The following is a 14802-nucleotide window of genomic DNA, read 5'->3' on the forward strand; positions in this document are numbered from 1 at the left end:
AATGGGATATAGGTGGAAGCGTTGTATATTCTTCTTTACTTTTTACTATTGGCTGGAATGTTGATGTGATGGCTGAACCTTGGGCAGCCATGCTGGATTATGAAGTGGAAGCCAGTGCTGAGGAAGGTGGAGGGAAAAACTTTCCACCTGTCCTGGACACTCTGACTTTGAAATTCTATTCCATGACAAGGAAATACGTTTCTATTCTGTTTAAAGCACTGTTGCTTAGGGCTTTCTGCTACCCACAGTGAAATCTAATCCTAGCTAATATAAACCCTCTTCTATCTCCCTCTGGCTCAGTAAATTCTCCCCTTCTAAACCAGAACTCTCCAGTTTATAACTTATATTAGGAGTACTAATATAAGATAAGGGACACTTACATAGCAAAAGCCTGAAAAGTATGTAGGCCCTTTGATTCAGCAATTCCATTTCTAGCCCTCTAGCCTTAGGAAATAATCATGGATGCACATAAAAATTTTTATTACAAAACTATGCACTGCAAGATTGTTTATAACAGGTAAAAACCGGAAGCAAATGTCCAACAGTTGGGATTAATTACTAACTGGTTGTCCATCACATAGTGGAATACGCTATCACATCTCCAAATCTACTTTCTGGCATTAGTTCCTTAGTAACAAAGGCAAAAATTCAGAAAGCACTTACTATGTGTTAGGCATTTGTTTTATGTGCTTTGTGTGTCTCATCTAATCCTCACAACTCCAGAGGCCCCACTTATAACTCTGAAAAGGGTAGGAGGGCCATCCAGGAGCCAGTCTCACCAACTCCCAGAAGTTGGGACAAGGACTCTGTGTCCTGGGGTTCAGACCCAGCTGTTCCTTTGGGCACATGTCCCCAGTCCCCTCTAGTCATCCCTCCCCAACCAGACTAATAGCAATAACTCCTCACTCAGTCACAGAGCTTTAGCATTCATGAAGCATGCTCAAGTCCAAGGGGTGGGCAGGGATCACCATCCCCGTGGAACAGACAGAAAGATGAAGGCCACGGAAGGGTAAAGGACATGCCCAAGGTCATACTGCAAGTCCACGGCAGAGCCAGACTCAGAACTGAGATTTCTTGCCTCTCAGGCCAGTTAATTTCCAAGGCTTTGGAGCCCTAGATGGCACCAGACAAGAGCTAAGTCATTGCACTTTGTGTGATCTTGGCACAAGGATGTGGCCATGGCCTAAGGCATGGCTTCTCTTCTGGGCTGTAGTTTCCAAAGTCCACGCGGCTCATAAAGAAATCATTGGCAGCAGGGTGCCAGGTGGAAGTGAGGGGTGCCGAGATGGTATAATTCCTGGGCAAGTTCTTCAAACTCAATTATCCTCCAGCCAGTCTAATGTGATGCCTTTGTTTCCACCATTAGTGCTCTATCCCCTTGGGATAAGACATTAAGCTTCTTAAAGATAACCATCTGGGAGAAAAAGCACATTATATCATTATTGGTTGTTGTGAATGTCTGTGGGGAACAGCCTTAGAAACAGAGGATTATAGTAGAAGGATCCTCAGCCCCAGAGTTAGGGGACTGGCATTCCCGTCCCAGCTCTGTAACTAATTCTCCATGGTGGGCATTAGGGCTGTTCACAGTTACTCTCTTTCTCTTCTTTCTGGGCGCTCGGTAAGACTGCATCTCCCTACCCCCTTGAAATTGGGCATGGCCAGGAAACATGCTTTGGCCAATGAAACATGCAAAAGAATGACCTATATCGGGTCTGTGCAGAAGATTTAAGAGCCAGTGTGTGATTCACCTTGTTCTCTCTTTTCCTCTACCTCAGAGTCCAGCAGTATTCCAGATCTCGGCTGCTCCTTTAGTCTGGGTCTGGGAAAGAGGATAATGTGGACTAGAGGTCCCAGGTAATTCACATTAGACAAGAAGCAGGAGTGGGAAATAAGTTTTGTTGTCATAAGCCACTGGGACTTTGGGGGTTGTTTGTTACTGCAGCATACACTAGCATATCCTAGCACTCTTAGTTTGAGCAAGCCTCTTCCCGTTCTGGGACTTGGTTCCATCACAAAATGGGTAGATGCTGTCTCAAACCCTTGCTAATATTCTGTGTCCGATGATTTTCACTATCATGTGAAGGGTGACTAAGAGTGACTTTGTTTTACTGGGGGCAGTCCAGGGAGATAAATCTGGGTGGGGAGCAGTCTTGGCAGAATGAAGGAGTGGATGAGGGGGAATAAGAGGAAGCAAAGGGGAACGATCACTTACCTGGCTCCCTGGTTCATCATAGATGTTCTAGGATATCCGCGGAGAGGGTCTCATGGGCGCCTGGGCCGAGTCCCCGAGCCAGATTTGCAGGTTGTTTCCATAGGACAGGCCTCTAAGGAGAGAAGAGACAGGGCGCACTCCCCATCACTATTCCAAGTTCCAAGGGGAATTCTGTCAAGAAGGCGCTACCCCTCACCCGTGACACCTCTGAGGACATCGACCCAGAAACAGTCCCCTCGTCCTCACACACAGATCCTGTTCTTCCTCAGCCACAGCTCTTTTTGTCCCTGGACTGTGCACAGCCCAACCCTCCCTGGGGTCGCCTCCTGCCACACCTGGCCCAGAGGATGCCTCTCTTCCTCCTCCAACTTGAATACTCCCTCACAGTGACTTATGACGTCACAGCATGCCCCTCAAATCCAGCAGATTTATCACAGCTAATTTATTGGATGGAAATGGAAAAATCCTCACTGCTGATGCCAGCTTTCTTTCTCAATAAAACACCAAAGAGGTTAGGATTTGCAGTCTTCTTTCTTATTACATCATGAAGCAGTTTTTAAATAATCGATAGTAAACATCCTTCTTAATAAGAAAACCCAGAGATATGGATCACTGCCTCACCAAGGGCACAAAATGATGCTCTGATACTTTATAATAATTACAAATTTGGAGTATAACCTTTAACACTTGTGAATCACTAGGTTGCACACCTGTAACTTATATAATAGTGTACATCAACTATATCTCAATTAAAATAAAATAAAGTAAAATAAAATGATGCTGTGGCACAAATGTCTACATAACACAGCTGTAGAGAGCTTGTCTAACAACAAGGAATAGACAAGAGAAAAGATAGCTAAAAAGAATGTGGAATAAATCAACTATACTTCAATTTTCTAAAAGTATGTGAAAAAATGGAAGAAAGGCAAAAGATCAGGTGAGCCCTGACTGAATATCTACGAAGTATGAATGTAACTACAGAGTTCCGGACTTTAGATAAAGCCACATAAAGAGGGATATTTTAATACAACAGAAATAAGTACTGTAGTTAGAAATAAGAAAAGGGAAAAAAAAAAACCACATCCTGTTGAAGAGCTACTCGGGTACTAATGGTATTTTAAAAAAGAAAATTGTTAAATTCTAAAGGAAAAAATGGAGAGAGGTATGAGAAAATTGAGAGAAAGCCCTGCGATGGACTGAATGTCTGTGCTCCCCCTAAATTCATCTGATGAAATTTAAATCCCCAGTGTAATGGCATTTGGAGCCCTTGGGAGGTAATTAGGTTGTAAGGATAGAGCCCTCATGATGGGTTTCCTGCGCTTATAAGAAAAGGCAGGAGAGTATGATTCCTCTCCCTCTGCTCACTGCCGTGTGAGGAGGAAACAAGTGGGAGGCAGCCGCCCACAGATCAAAGAGAGGGTCCTCACTGGGCAGTGGCTCTGCTGGCACCTTGATCTTGGATTTCCCAGCCTCCAGAACTGTGAGAAATAAAGGTGTGTTGTATAAGTCATCCAGTCTACAGCATTCTGTTACAGCCAGAACCGCTGTAACAAACCAGGACAAACTTGCCCATGACTACAGAAAGTAAAAAAAAAAAAAAACCAACCCTAAGTTAATAGGCATATTTAAGGCAATGCCACTTAAATTATAGTAGGGACTTGAGCACCTAAAGATGCAGATACTGAGGGATGACTGTACTCTCTTGGACCACTTTGTACCATTAAAACTTTTTTATGCATTTTGATTTTTTTTCCGACACTATAAAAACATTCACATTAAAAACCAGAGGAGACATTTCTCTAATGTGTAAGGAAGAGGAACACATGGTGATGAACAAGGACAAGACACAATCAGTGACAGCTCCCAGAAATGAAAGTTCCCTACATAATGGGAAATAATACAACAAAAACAGAATTAGGAAGGCAATAAATGAGGAGAAATACCTGCATTAAGTATGACAGACTGAAAATTCAAATAAAAAAGTAATTCATATATATCGAGGAAGTATTGTATGCTATTTTTTAACATTTTTGTTTGTGTCCTAGGGGCAAAACTACATTTTCACTGGAAAAATGCTTGAAAAAGTTGAACACATAATGTAATGAATATTTGCTAAATACCAGGTAAGTCCCTTTAGGTTTTATCTATTTTTATTCTCATTATTCCTCTTGGATGCCTCCTATGCATTTAAAAATTCCCAAGTCCAACACTGAGCTCCTGACCTCCCTCCCGAAACGTCCACTCCCACCAGCACCTCCTTCCCCATTTGAGCGAAGGGCGGCTTCATGCTTCCTCACGCTCAGGGCAAAGAGGGCTTAATTTTTCAAAGAGAATCATAGACTCTCACTTCCTCCACTGGTACCTCCTAGACCTGGCACCACCTGGGTCCCTGCCCTAGGAGGCTCACCCCCAACACCCTCCACAGAGGGTCAGATCGTCAAGTTAAAATGTGGTCCCCATCACATAACTTTGCTCCTTGTGGCCTTCCTGTCTCACCCCGAGGAAAAGCAAATTTCTTCTCCACACTATCAAGTGGTTTGAATAGTGAAAAATTAAAAAAAAATCAAACGTGATAACTAACATTTTCCCTCACTGTGTTGATTGTTTTTCACTTATTTTTAAATTAACTTTTGGCAATTGTTTTTTTTTTTTTTTGAAACATTGCTTAGTTCGTCTGGAATGTTCAAATTTAAATACAGCACACAGTTGTATACAATATTTTCTTCTTCTTTCTAATCTCCTTACATCTTTGCATCTAATTTAGTTCCTTTTACTTTGATTTTTGCCTCTTATTAGACTTGACAGCAGTTGGTATCTCTTATAACTGAAATTTTTGTTTTCATTGATCAATTCTGTAAAATTTTCCCTTTTCTAGTTTCACAATTTTTGTTTTTTATCTTCTTATTACTTTCCTCTGATTTACTGGGACTGTTTGTTATTCTTTAAATTTATGAACTTTATGGCCAAAGTCATTTCTAGTCTTTTTCTTTTAAAAGATAATAAACGAGAACACTTTTGGCCAACTTCTGTAAATTTTTACCCAGTTCATATAAAATTTATATTGGATTACTAGTAGCTTATAATTATAATTTTGAACTCAGGCATTTAATAGAGGGGTAAGTTCTTTTTTAAACCTTTGTCATTAATTTTTTGCTTTAGTGTACAAAGAATAGACCCTATATAATTTCTGCTCAAGGGAATACGTTGAGATTTTTCTTTTTCGCTTCGTATATGATAAATTTTAAAATATTCCATGAATATTTACAAGATATTATTTTTCAACGAAGATGGAGCTCTATCTCACAAATTATACCAAAATAAAGTCTAGATGGACTAGACTTTAAAATTTAAATGTGAAAAGGTAAACTATTAAAGTACCAGATTACAGGCATTGAATTTACAACAATTCATTAATATTTTTGTATTTTTTCTTTGTGTTATACTTCACAACAAAAAAGTTTAAAAATTTTTAAGTGCTGGAAGAGAACATGGGAAAATTTTTTTAAAAATTTCAGACTAGAGAGGGCCTGGGTAAACATGACACAAAACTCAGAAATCACAAAAGAAAAACTGGATAAAACCATCCAGATGTAAATCAGAATTTCTGTGTTGCTAAAGAACACCACAAATAAAGCGAAAAGACGTACGGCAAGCTGGAAAAATATCTGCCAGTTACATCACAGACAAAGACAGAAATGTTTTTAACATATCAAGTGCTACTAAAAATCAATTAAGAAAAAGACCAACGACCTGATAGAACGGGGGCAAAGAACATGAACAGTGTACAGAAAAGGAGACACAAATGGAACTTAAGTATATGAAAAGATGTTCAACCTCACACGAAGTGAAAGAAGTGTAGGTTAAAACTAAAAACAATACACCATTTTCTAGCTTAGATTGGCAAGGATATTACAGGCTGGCAAGATTGCAAATTAACAGGCATTTTGATGCATTGCTCCTGGGAGTGTAAACTGACACATTTATATACCAAAACTGTAAGTGCTATGTAACCACACCTAGCAACTCCATGCCCAGGCATTTAGCTCACAGATACATTCACGATGTGCAACACAGCATGTGTTCAAGGATATTTAGTGTGGCCTTACTTATAACAGAAAAAGACTGGAAATAACCTAAATGTGCATTAAAGAGGAACGAGGAACTCGTTAAATTAAGGCACATCCGTGCAGTGAAATCCTATGCAGCCATTAAAAAGGAGGTGGAACTCTGTGGAGTAATATGGAACAGTGTCCAAGATATAGCACATTTTCAAAAATAGAGCAAGGGCAGAATAAGGTACAGAGTATGCCGCATTTGTGTGAAAAATAATAAATGTGTATGTTTCTAAATAGCCAAAGATTTTGAAAGAAACTCATAATTAATTGTTATCGTCCCCAGGGAGGAGAACCTTTAGAATTTTATGTTGTGTGCGCATATTATCTAATGAAAATTAACAGGAGGAGGGAAGGTATAACGTAGGTGGTAGAGCAAGTGCTTGGCATGCACGAGGTCCTGGGTACAATCTCCAGCCCCACCTCAATCAATCAATCAATCAATCAATCAATCAATCCCCCCAAATGAATAAAACTTTAAAATAAATAAAATTAAAATTAATCTGAAAAACTTAATGTATCTATTACCTCAACCATACTGCTTGTCATTCAAATCTCCTACATTCATGTTTATTTGGTTTGGGGTACCCATCAAAGGATAAGAAAGACTTTCTCTTAATCATTGTGCTTCTACCAATTTCTCCATGAGTGCCCAGCAGTTTTTTTTTTAATTTAAATATGAAGTTCAATAACAAATTTTAAATGACATTAAGTTTATAGATTCATGTTACCCAAGTACATAAAGTTTTATTACTGTTTTACAGAAAGCAGAACAGAGAAAACAGACCCCAAACTCTCAAGCCTTCCTATGTGCATTTTAGCACAGGGATCTCTGGCTAAAAAAGCGTCGCCTCTAGGAGCCACCACTGCATCCCTGGGACAGGGCGATCAAACACGGAGCACAGAGGGGCAGTGAAACGCCCGGCATCACACAGCTCTGAAAGAGTCGGTGCCCAAAGGGAGTCCAGGCATCTGGACTTGCGGTCTCCTGCTCCTGCCACTCCAGGTCCAGACAGAGAGAGGAAAAAAAGCAGGGAGCTTTGTCAGGGAGCTGGAATCACTGAGAGATCTGCATGGGAGGTTCATTCCACCCTGGCTTCAATTTTACAGTAGACGGCCTCTTCCGTTGGCCTCATGGCTGTGCTCTTGCGGAACCTTTCCTGCTATCCTGGGAGTGCCACTGGGGAAGGAGTTAGAGGAAGGAGTGGAAAAATCATACCCAGTTCCCTTACTCCAGTCCCAAGGACTTTGCCCTTCCTTGCTTTTCCCAGCCCCTGAAAAGCCGCCCATCTCCAGTCCACACACATGCACACATGCCCCTGTGCACACATGCATGCACCCCAGCACACACACATTCATGCACTGGCTCCTCTGGCCAGCATTGTCTCTGAAACTCAGCTCTGGTCTGGCCTCACTTCTGTCTCAGCCTCCTTCAGCTTCCCACCACCCCCAAGACAAAGGGGCACCACGTTCATATGACTTCCACAAAGCAGGTACACATCCGGTGCCCAAGAGAGGCTCCAAGGATAAATAAACAAATGGTCCTGGCAACTTCCGGGCCTCTCACACCCCACTGGCTGCTCCGCCATGTGACCACGCTCCCAGCCCCACCCCGCCCACCCTTTTTCACAACTCCCAGCTTGCACACATGCCCTTCCCTTTTTTTCCAGCTTGCAAACTCCTCCTTCTCCTTCTGGACCCAGCTTGAATGGACTCTTGCTCCCTTCCCAGGGAGGTCTCCAGGCCGTCTTCCCAGGCCGAGTCCCGCCCCACCACTGGGCTTCCCTCCTTAGTGATCTCTCCTTTCTCCTCCACTGTCCGGCAGCCACTCTGCATCGTCACTTCCTCTTGGCCCGCCCTTCCTTCAGCAGGCTGGGAACTCCCCAGGGGCAGAGGCAGTGTCTGGTTCTGGATATTAGCAAATGTCTTGGCACCAGGGCTCTGGATTTGAGTCGCTACTAGTTGCCAGCTGTGTGACTTTGGTCAGGTTACTTCATACCTTGGTGCCTCAGTGTCCTCATTTGTAAAAGGGGGATGTTCTTGGCCCAAGACAGGGGTGTCTGTCAAAGTTATTAACTGAGAGGGCAAGAGAAGTAGGCTGGTGTTGGGGGAGAAGTTAAGCAAAGCGGTTTCAGAAGCAGTCTAGCTCCAGCCTGACCACGGGGAGCTCTAGAGTGTGAACGACACCACAGAGCTTGTCCTGCCAAGATGCAAGAGGACTGGACTGTCATTGGCTGTGGGCCATGCCCATGGGGTGGGGGAGGAAGGCATTCTTATCAGCCAAGGGCAATCTTTCAGGAAGGGTGCAGATGTTAGCGGCCCACACCCACAATGGATAGGGGTGGGCGATGGCTGACTGCCCTATGAGGGGACCCGGCGGGTGTGAGAGGGAGCACCAGGAGTGACAGCCTTGGCGGCAATAATATCTACCTGGCAAGCTTGTTGGGAAATGATGAAACAAGCAAAAGCCCTGACATGACATCTGGCATCTGGCTCAATATGTTAGCTATTATTACCACTGCTGTTGTTTCCTCTGTAGCCCCAGCCCCAAGCACGGGGTACAAGGAAGGAAGGGACAAAGGGAGGGAGGGAGGATGTGGCTTGAGTCACAGACTTTTGACTGCTTGCTTTTGCTTCTTCCTTCTTGTTTGGATTAAGAGAGAGACCCCTTGAGGTGATGCTTAGGAGAAACAGGTGCTGGCAGGTCCCCCCGGCTTGTGGGGGGGACACGACCTGCCCCCCCTATTCCCAAGGCAGTCTGGCAAGGTCAGGCTGAGGACCAGTGCCTGTGGGAGGCCAGAAGCCCCATCATCCCCCCAGCAATGGCAGAGCCCAGGGTTCTGCCCCACTCCTGGACCTGAGTGGGAGAAGAGAGGACAGAAGAGGGTGACTGAGGACAGGCAGCGGGAAGAGGGAGACAGAAATAGGAAGGCTGCGAATGTTAACCTCAAGGTTAGAAAGGACGTGGTTGGTGGCAATGATAAGAAAGTCACCCCCGGTCATGACAGCCACTCAGACATTTGGACTGAAATATCTCTGAAAAAGAGTAAGGGAAGTGCTGCTGAAGATGGTTTCTCAGGACCAAGTGGACAGGCCAGGCCTGCGGACCCCAGGGTGGACCAGAGTCCACAGAGGCCCTCAAGCCCTCTCAGAACCCTCCATGCCAAGCCCCACAGGGCTGACAACAGAGAACCCAGGGCCTCTGCATCCTCCAGCGGTGGCTGATCACAGTCTGAGGCCACGGAGCTTGCCTGAGCCAAGATGCAGAGGGGTTCTGAGCCAGAAGAGCCACAGCAGGCCCTTTTTATAGATGGGGAAGCCAAGGCCCAGAGAGGGGAGCGCCTTGCTGGCACTCACAGCAAATAAGAAGTGAAAGTGTGGCCAGACTGGCCCAGCGGGCTCTTCCTGGGGGGCTGAAGCAGCTGCACTCCAGGAATCACCCTCCTTTCACTGGGCCCCAAGAGGGGCCCCCTCAGGGAGATCTCAGCAGTCGTTTCCTCCTTTACCTTCAAAAGCTGGCGAAGCAGGCAAGGCGGGTCCTGGACACAGCACATTTTCGTGGGGGGAAGAAGGGGTGGAGGTGACTGTTCTTTGAAAACCATCATCTTTAGTGTCCCTTACCATGACAGGGTCTTGCAGAACTTAAATGCACAGTCACACATTTTTTTGATTCCAAAACTGAGGCTCCCAGCAGAGAGGGGATCTCCCCAGGTCACCAGCTAGAGAGCTACAGAGCTGAGAGTTGAGCAAACATCTCCTTGCCTCAACAGCCTTGTCGGGGGTGGCACAGAGAAAGCTAAGTGGACCAAGACTGCACTCTGGGCCTAAGGCCTAAGGCCTGGGCCTGGGCAGTCCATGCTCCAAATCTAACAAGGCCTTTCTCTTCTTGTCACTGGAAACCAGGACTCTGGGTCCCAGTCTCCATCACTAGAATTTATACCGCCTCCTTCACCCCAGCCACTTCCTCCTCAGGAGGCTCAGACTTTCCACCAAGGGCCCCCAAAGGTTTCTGGATGCACCCTCCTCTGAAACCAGAATGCCCCACAGTCCCCCTGGCCTAGCTTGGACAGGAGGCAGCCAGGTAGGGGCCTTGCCTCTCCCACTCAGCCCTGGCAGTTTGGGCCCAGCACCCATCGGAAGTGGCTGGTGAGGCTTCAATGAGACAACGGGTCCTGCCCAGCATGGTCCTGGGCCTCCAGAGGCCTCTCCCTGGGTCTGTCAGGCCACTGCGTCCCAAACTCATCTGCATGTTAGAATCATGCAGCGTTTAAAGAATTTCAACAGGCTACACCCCAAGATCTATCACAGCACAATCTCTGGCATCAGTACTTCTGGAAGATTCTGGGTGATTCTGATGTGTTGACAGGACTGGGAACTACAGTGCCAGCCACGATGACAACCAATTCTCCACTCTCAGAGAGGAGAGACTGGCTCCACGTTCCCTTGAAACTGGCACCCTGCTTCCCCAACAAATCAGAGCCAAGGGACTCTTGCCTTCTGAGAGGCTGGGGATGGGAAGTCCGTCGAGGTGGCCATCAAGGTGGCTGTATTTTGATGAGACCCTGAGGGTGTCTGCTGATAACTAACTCTCCTCCTGCCTCCCTCGCCCGAGTGGGGAGGGCACTTCTGCGTCTGGCTGGTTCCCTGGCACCTCATGCCCCAGCCTGCAGCTCCACCAACTCCCTTCCCACCCACACCAAACTGAAAACGAAGCTGAGGTTTGGAAATCCCCTCTTTTTTGCCAACCACATGGTCCAGGAGGATCCCGGAAGAATCTGCTGCTGGTTTTGGACTTTAGGGGGATGAAGACAGCTCGAGATGTAAAGGAGAGAAGTTAGATCCTGAGGTTCAAATTCACAACCTGGAAACTGGTCTGCCCACTCTGAAGGGCAAATGGGCAGTGACTTCTAAAACTTCAAGTGCATCCACCCTTTGACCCCCGCAACCACACTGCTTGGCAGACAGCCACATGGAGAGCCACATGGCCCAGGACACACGGAGCACTCTGGATAAGGAAGTCCTGCAGTGGTGTTTGAACAACTCACCTCCCAATAAAGTTTGGTGTGAGCACACCACTGGATTATAGGCATGAAGGCCACTGATTATGTGTTGACAGGGCTGGATCCTCAATATTATTACTGAATAAACAAGACATACGTATAATGATATGCATAATATGCTATCATTGGTCTGAAGAATACATACAAAACAAAACCCCAATACTCTATTTCTTCCTCCAGGTCTATAATAACATGTTTTTATAACTTAGGGATTAAGAGCATGAATTTTTGCTAGGATTTAAAATTTTTTTAAAAGAGCATGAATTTTATAGCCAGGCTGTCTAGATTTGGGACCAAACTTTTCACCATATGCAAGCTGTGTGGCATCAGGCAAGTTGTACAGCCTCTCTGGGCCTCAATGGACTCATTTACAAAACAAAAACAATAACAGCACCTACCTCACAGGGTTGTTGTGCGGCTTAAATGAATTCATACGTGTAACACACTTAAAACAGGGCCTGGCAGTTAGTGAGCCCTATGTGTGTTTTCAGGGTTTTTGGTAGTCGTTTTTGTTGTTTGTTTGTTTTGTGTGAAGGCTTAGATAAAGTTCTAGAAAGCAATACACCAGACTGGTTACCTCAAACTGAGAGAAGACAGACCTGGGGCAGGAAGCAGTGAGTAACAGAGATTTCAGCTGTATGTATAAGGTGTTTAGCTTTTTGCAAAGAGGATTTTTTAGTCATGCATTACATGTGTGGTTTAAACTGAATTTTTTTTAAGTGAAAAAAACCAGAAGGTCAGTGACCAGAAAGCTGGACTCTTGAAAGTTAGAAAAAGAATTCTACTCCCAGGATGGTTCATCTGAACCACTTCCTCCCACGCCAGCCAACAGTGTCCAGACACATAAAACACCGGCAGAAGAAAGGCTTAGAGGTGGCGGTGGGGGTCAGGGTATTGGTGGGTTGGAGGCTTGGTTATGAGCCCCATTGCCCCAGGCTGACTTGCTGGGTGACACCAGGCAAGTCGCTGCCCTCTCTGAGCCATGGCTCATTTGTATATCAAGCCATCTCACAGGGATCAATGGAACTGATAAAAGAGCCTTTGGTGTCAGGAGGCTTGATTGCAAATCCTGATTTCAACATTTCATTTGAGGAGCCTAGGGCAAGTTTCTTAACTTTCCTGTATCACAGCTTCCTCATCTGCAAATGGGGGTGATGATCTTGCATCTACCTCACTGGGTTGCTCTGAGGATGGGAGATAATAATTCATATAACAGTGACAGCACAGTGAGGGGCCATGCCCAGGCTGCAGTTGATGCTAGCTAGCTCTCACATATTGGTTGGGTTCTTAGCTCAGGTCAGGCATCATGCCACAGCAAGCCGCCTGCATTTCCTCAGTGGGTCCTCAGTCAGCCTTTCAAAACAGACATTTCCTTCATTGTACAGATGAAGAAGTGGACTCTGGGAAGTCAAGGAGCAAAGTGGGGATTTAAAACCTATGCTGAGCCCAGAGGCTTTTCCTAACTGAAGTACCACACTGCCTTCAACAGATGGTCTTCTTTCCAAGTGAAATGATCATTTCCATAGATCTCTGTTATTTTTCTGCTACAGAATCTAATCTGCCCTCATTTGAAAGGTTCTAAACACTGCAGAAATATATAACATGAACTTTCCCAAAATCACACGCTTTAAGGATAGGAATATAATTTTCAAGATGTTTTACCCATGTTTGAGGACATTTTTGCCTCACCTTAAAATCAGAGTTATCATTCCTTTAAACATTTTCTAGAAATCATTTCACTTTTAACTTTATTTTCTAAAGTATCATGTGCCCTGAATGGAAGAAACCCAAGGAAAACAAAACCAAGATGATGGCCGTTGAACTGGAACTGGGTGTTGCTACCCGGGGCTCTCGCTGGAGGCCTGGCCTCCTGCTATTGAAAAGGTGATCAGGAGGGAGAGGCCTTACAGACATTAGCAACCAGCTGAGACTGTCTCCTTGACTAATCAGGAGGGATTAAAGAGAAGTGAAAAGAGGACAGCTGTTCTCACTTTATGATTCAATGAATGCCTTGTTCATGTACTTCCTAACATCACCTTGTTGACTCCTGCTTAAGTCTTTACTGAGGCAAACACTGACCGGTCCACTTCAAGAAGAGAAATCTGAGGCCCAGAAACATGCAGGAAACCTTCACGAACTTAGGGAAAAGACTATTGTGAGACACATAAAACGGCAAGCTATTTCTCACTTCAAACAAGATGCCCAGATGAGATCTAAACGACTCAGAGTACCAGCTCCCCAAGGTTTGAGTTCTCCCTCCATTTCGCCATCAGGGGCAGAAGGAACCACCAAGGCAAGGGGTTGATGGGGGCTGGGGTTTGGTGATAGTACGGGCTCTATCCTTCCTCCCAGGAGATAGATGTTGGATCAGGCAGTTTCCCAGCTGTGTGCAGCCTCTACATCCACACAGTCTTCTAGGAGAGAAATTTGGCAATATGGTCTCAAACACTTTAAAAATAAGGTTTTAAGAGAGGACTCTGGGAAGATGGCAGGGTAGGAAGCACCAGGAATTGGTTTCCTCACCTAGGCAACAACTGTACTAGCAGAATCTTTCTGGTGTAAATGTTTGGGAACTTAGGAGTCCTGTTGAAGCTTACAACTTTCAGGAGAAGTCTGGATCCTTAAATTTTGATTACTTTTGGTCAATTTCAGCTCTTAGTACAGGAGCAGGTACCCACCCCCAACCCTCGGCTTTGTGGCCAGGCAGCTATGCTGTGCATGTGTTCCTGGAGCAGCCTACACAGAGCTTGCAGGAGCTAGGGTGGGTTAAAAGGACCCTGTGCTCCAAATATTGTAAATTTGTGCCCTGACTGCTGCTTCTGATCTCATAGGTGCAGATGGAAGCAGGCAGCCACTGTTGTTACACCTCTCCCCATTGTTGCAAGCCCTTCCCTTTCCAGCTGAAGTGACCTCCAAGAGATTTAAAAAGGCTGTGCCCTTTGTTTCTCCCTTCAATTATGCTTTTTCCCCTTATGGGAGCTAGACATTAAAGACTAGGACATTCATAAACAACTGCATATATGGGGAAAATTAGAAAGTGACCACACATGCCCAAGGAAAGGCTCAGAAAAGACATGATAAGATGAAAAGACATAAGAGGACATTAAGTTTACGCCTCAGGTTGATCTCTGGCACAGAGACAGTTTACAATGATTTAAAAAAAAAACCGAAACAATGGACAAAAAACAATAACAAAAAACAGTAACCTTGGGGAAGGGGGAGGATCTGTTTCCAGAGTTACCACATTGTTAGATTCAAATGTCCAACAACAACAACAACAAAAAATCACAAAGCACACAAAGAAACAGGAAAGTACGGCCCATTAAAAGAAAAAAAAAACAATTCAATAGACTCTGTCTCTGAAAAAAAAACAACTTAATGACAGATATATTAAACAGAGTCTTTAAAACAACTGCCT

The 14802-nt window shown here is 44.9% G+C and overlaps 1 protein-coding gene across 13 annotated transcripts in view; it reads right to left on the reverse strand.

Annotated features, from left to right (window-relative positions):
- Window positions 1–14802, reverse strand: part of NLRC5 (NLR family CARD domain containing 5) — an 80733-nt gene that overhangs the window by 54462 nt on the left and 11469 nt on the right. For 7 of the 13 annotated variants that reach the window (XR_010382297.1, XR_010382298.1, XM_010996084.3 and 4 more), the window contains exon 2: window positions 2213–2324. The gene's annotated coding sequence lies outside the window, so the exon portion shown is untranslated. Of the gene's footprint in view, window positions 1–906; window positions 1415–1748; window positions 1820–2212; window positions 2325–14802 lie in introns of all 13 variants that reach the window. The other 6 variants (XM_064489150.1, XM_064489147.1, XM_064489151.1 and 3 more) reach the window with 4 other exon arrangements.

Source organism: Camelus dromedarius, chromosome 9, assembly GCF_036321535.1.
Source record: "Camelus dromedarius isolate mCamDro1 chromosome 9, mCamDro1.pat, whole genome shotgun sequence".
NCBI lineage: Eukaryota > Metazoa > Chordata > Mammalia > Artiodactyla > Camelidae > Camelus > Camelus dromedarius.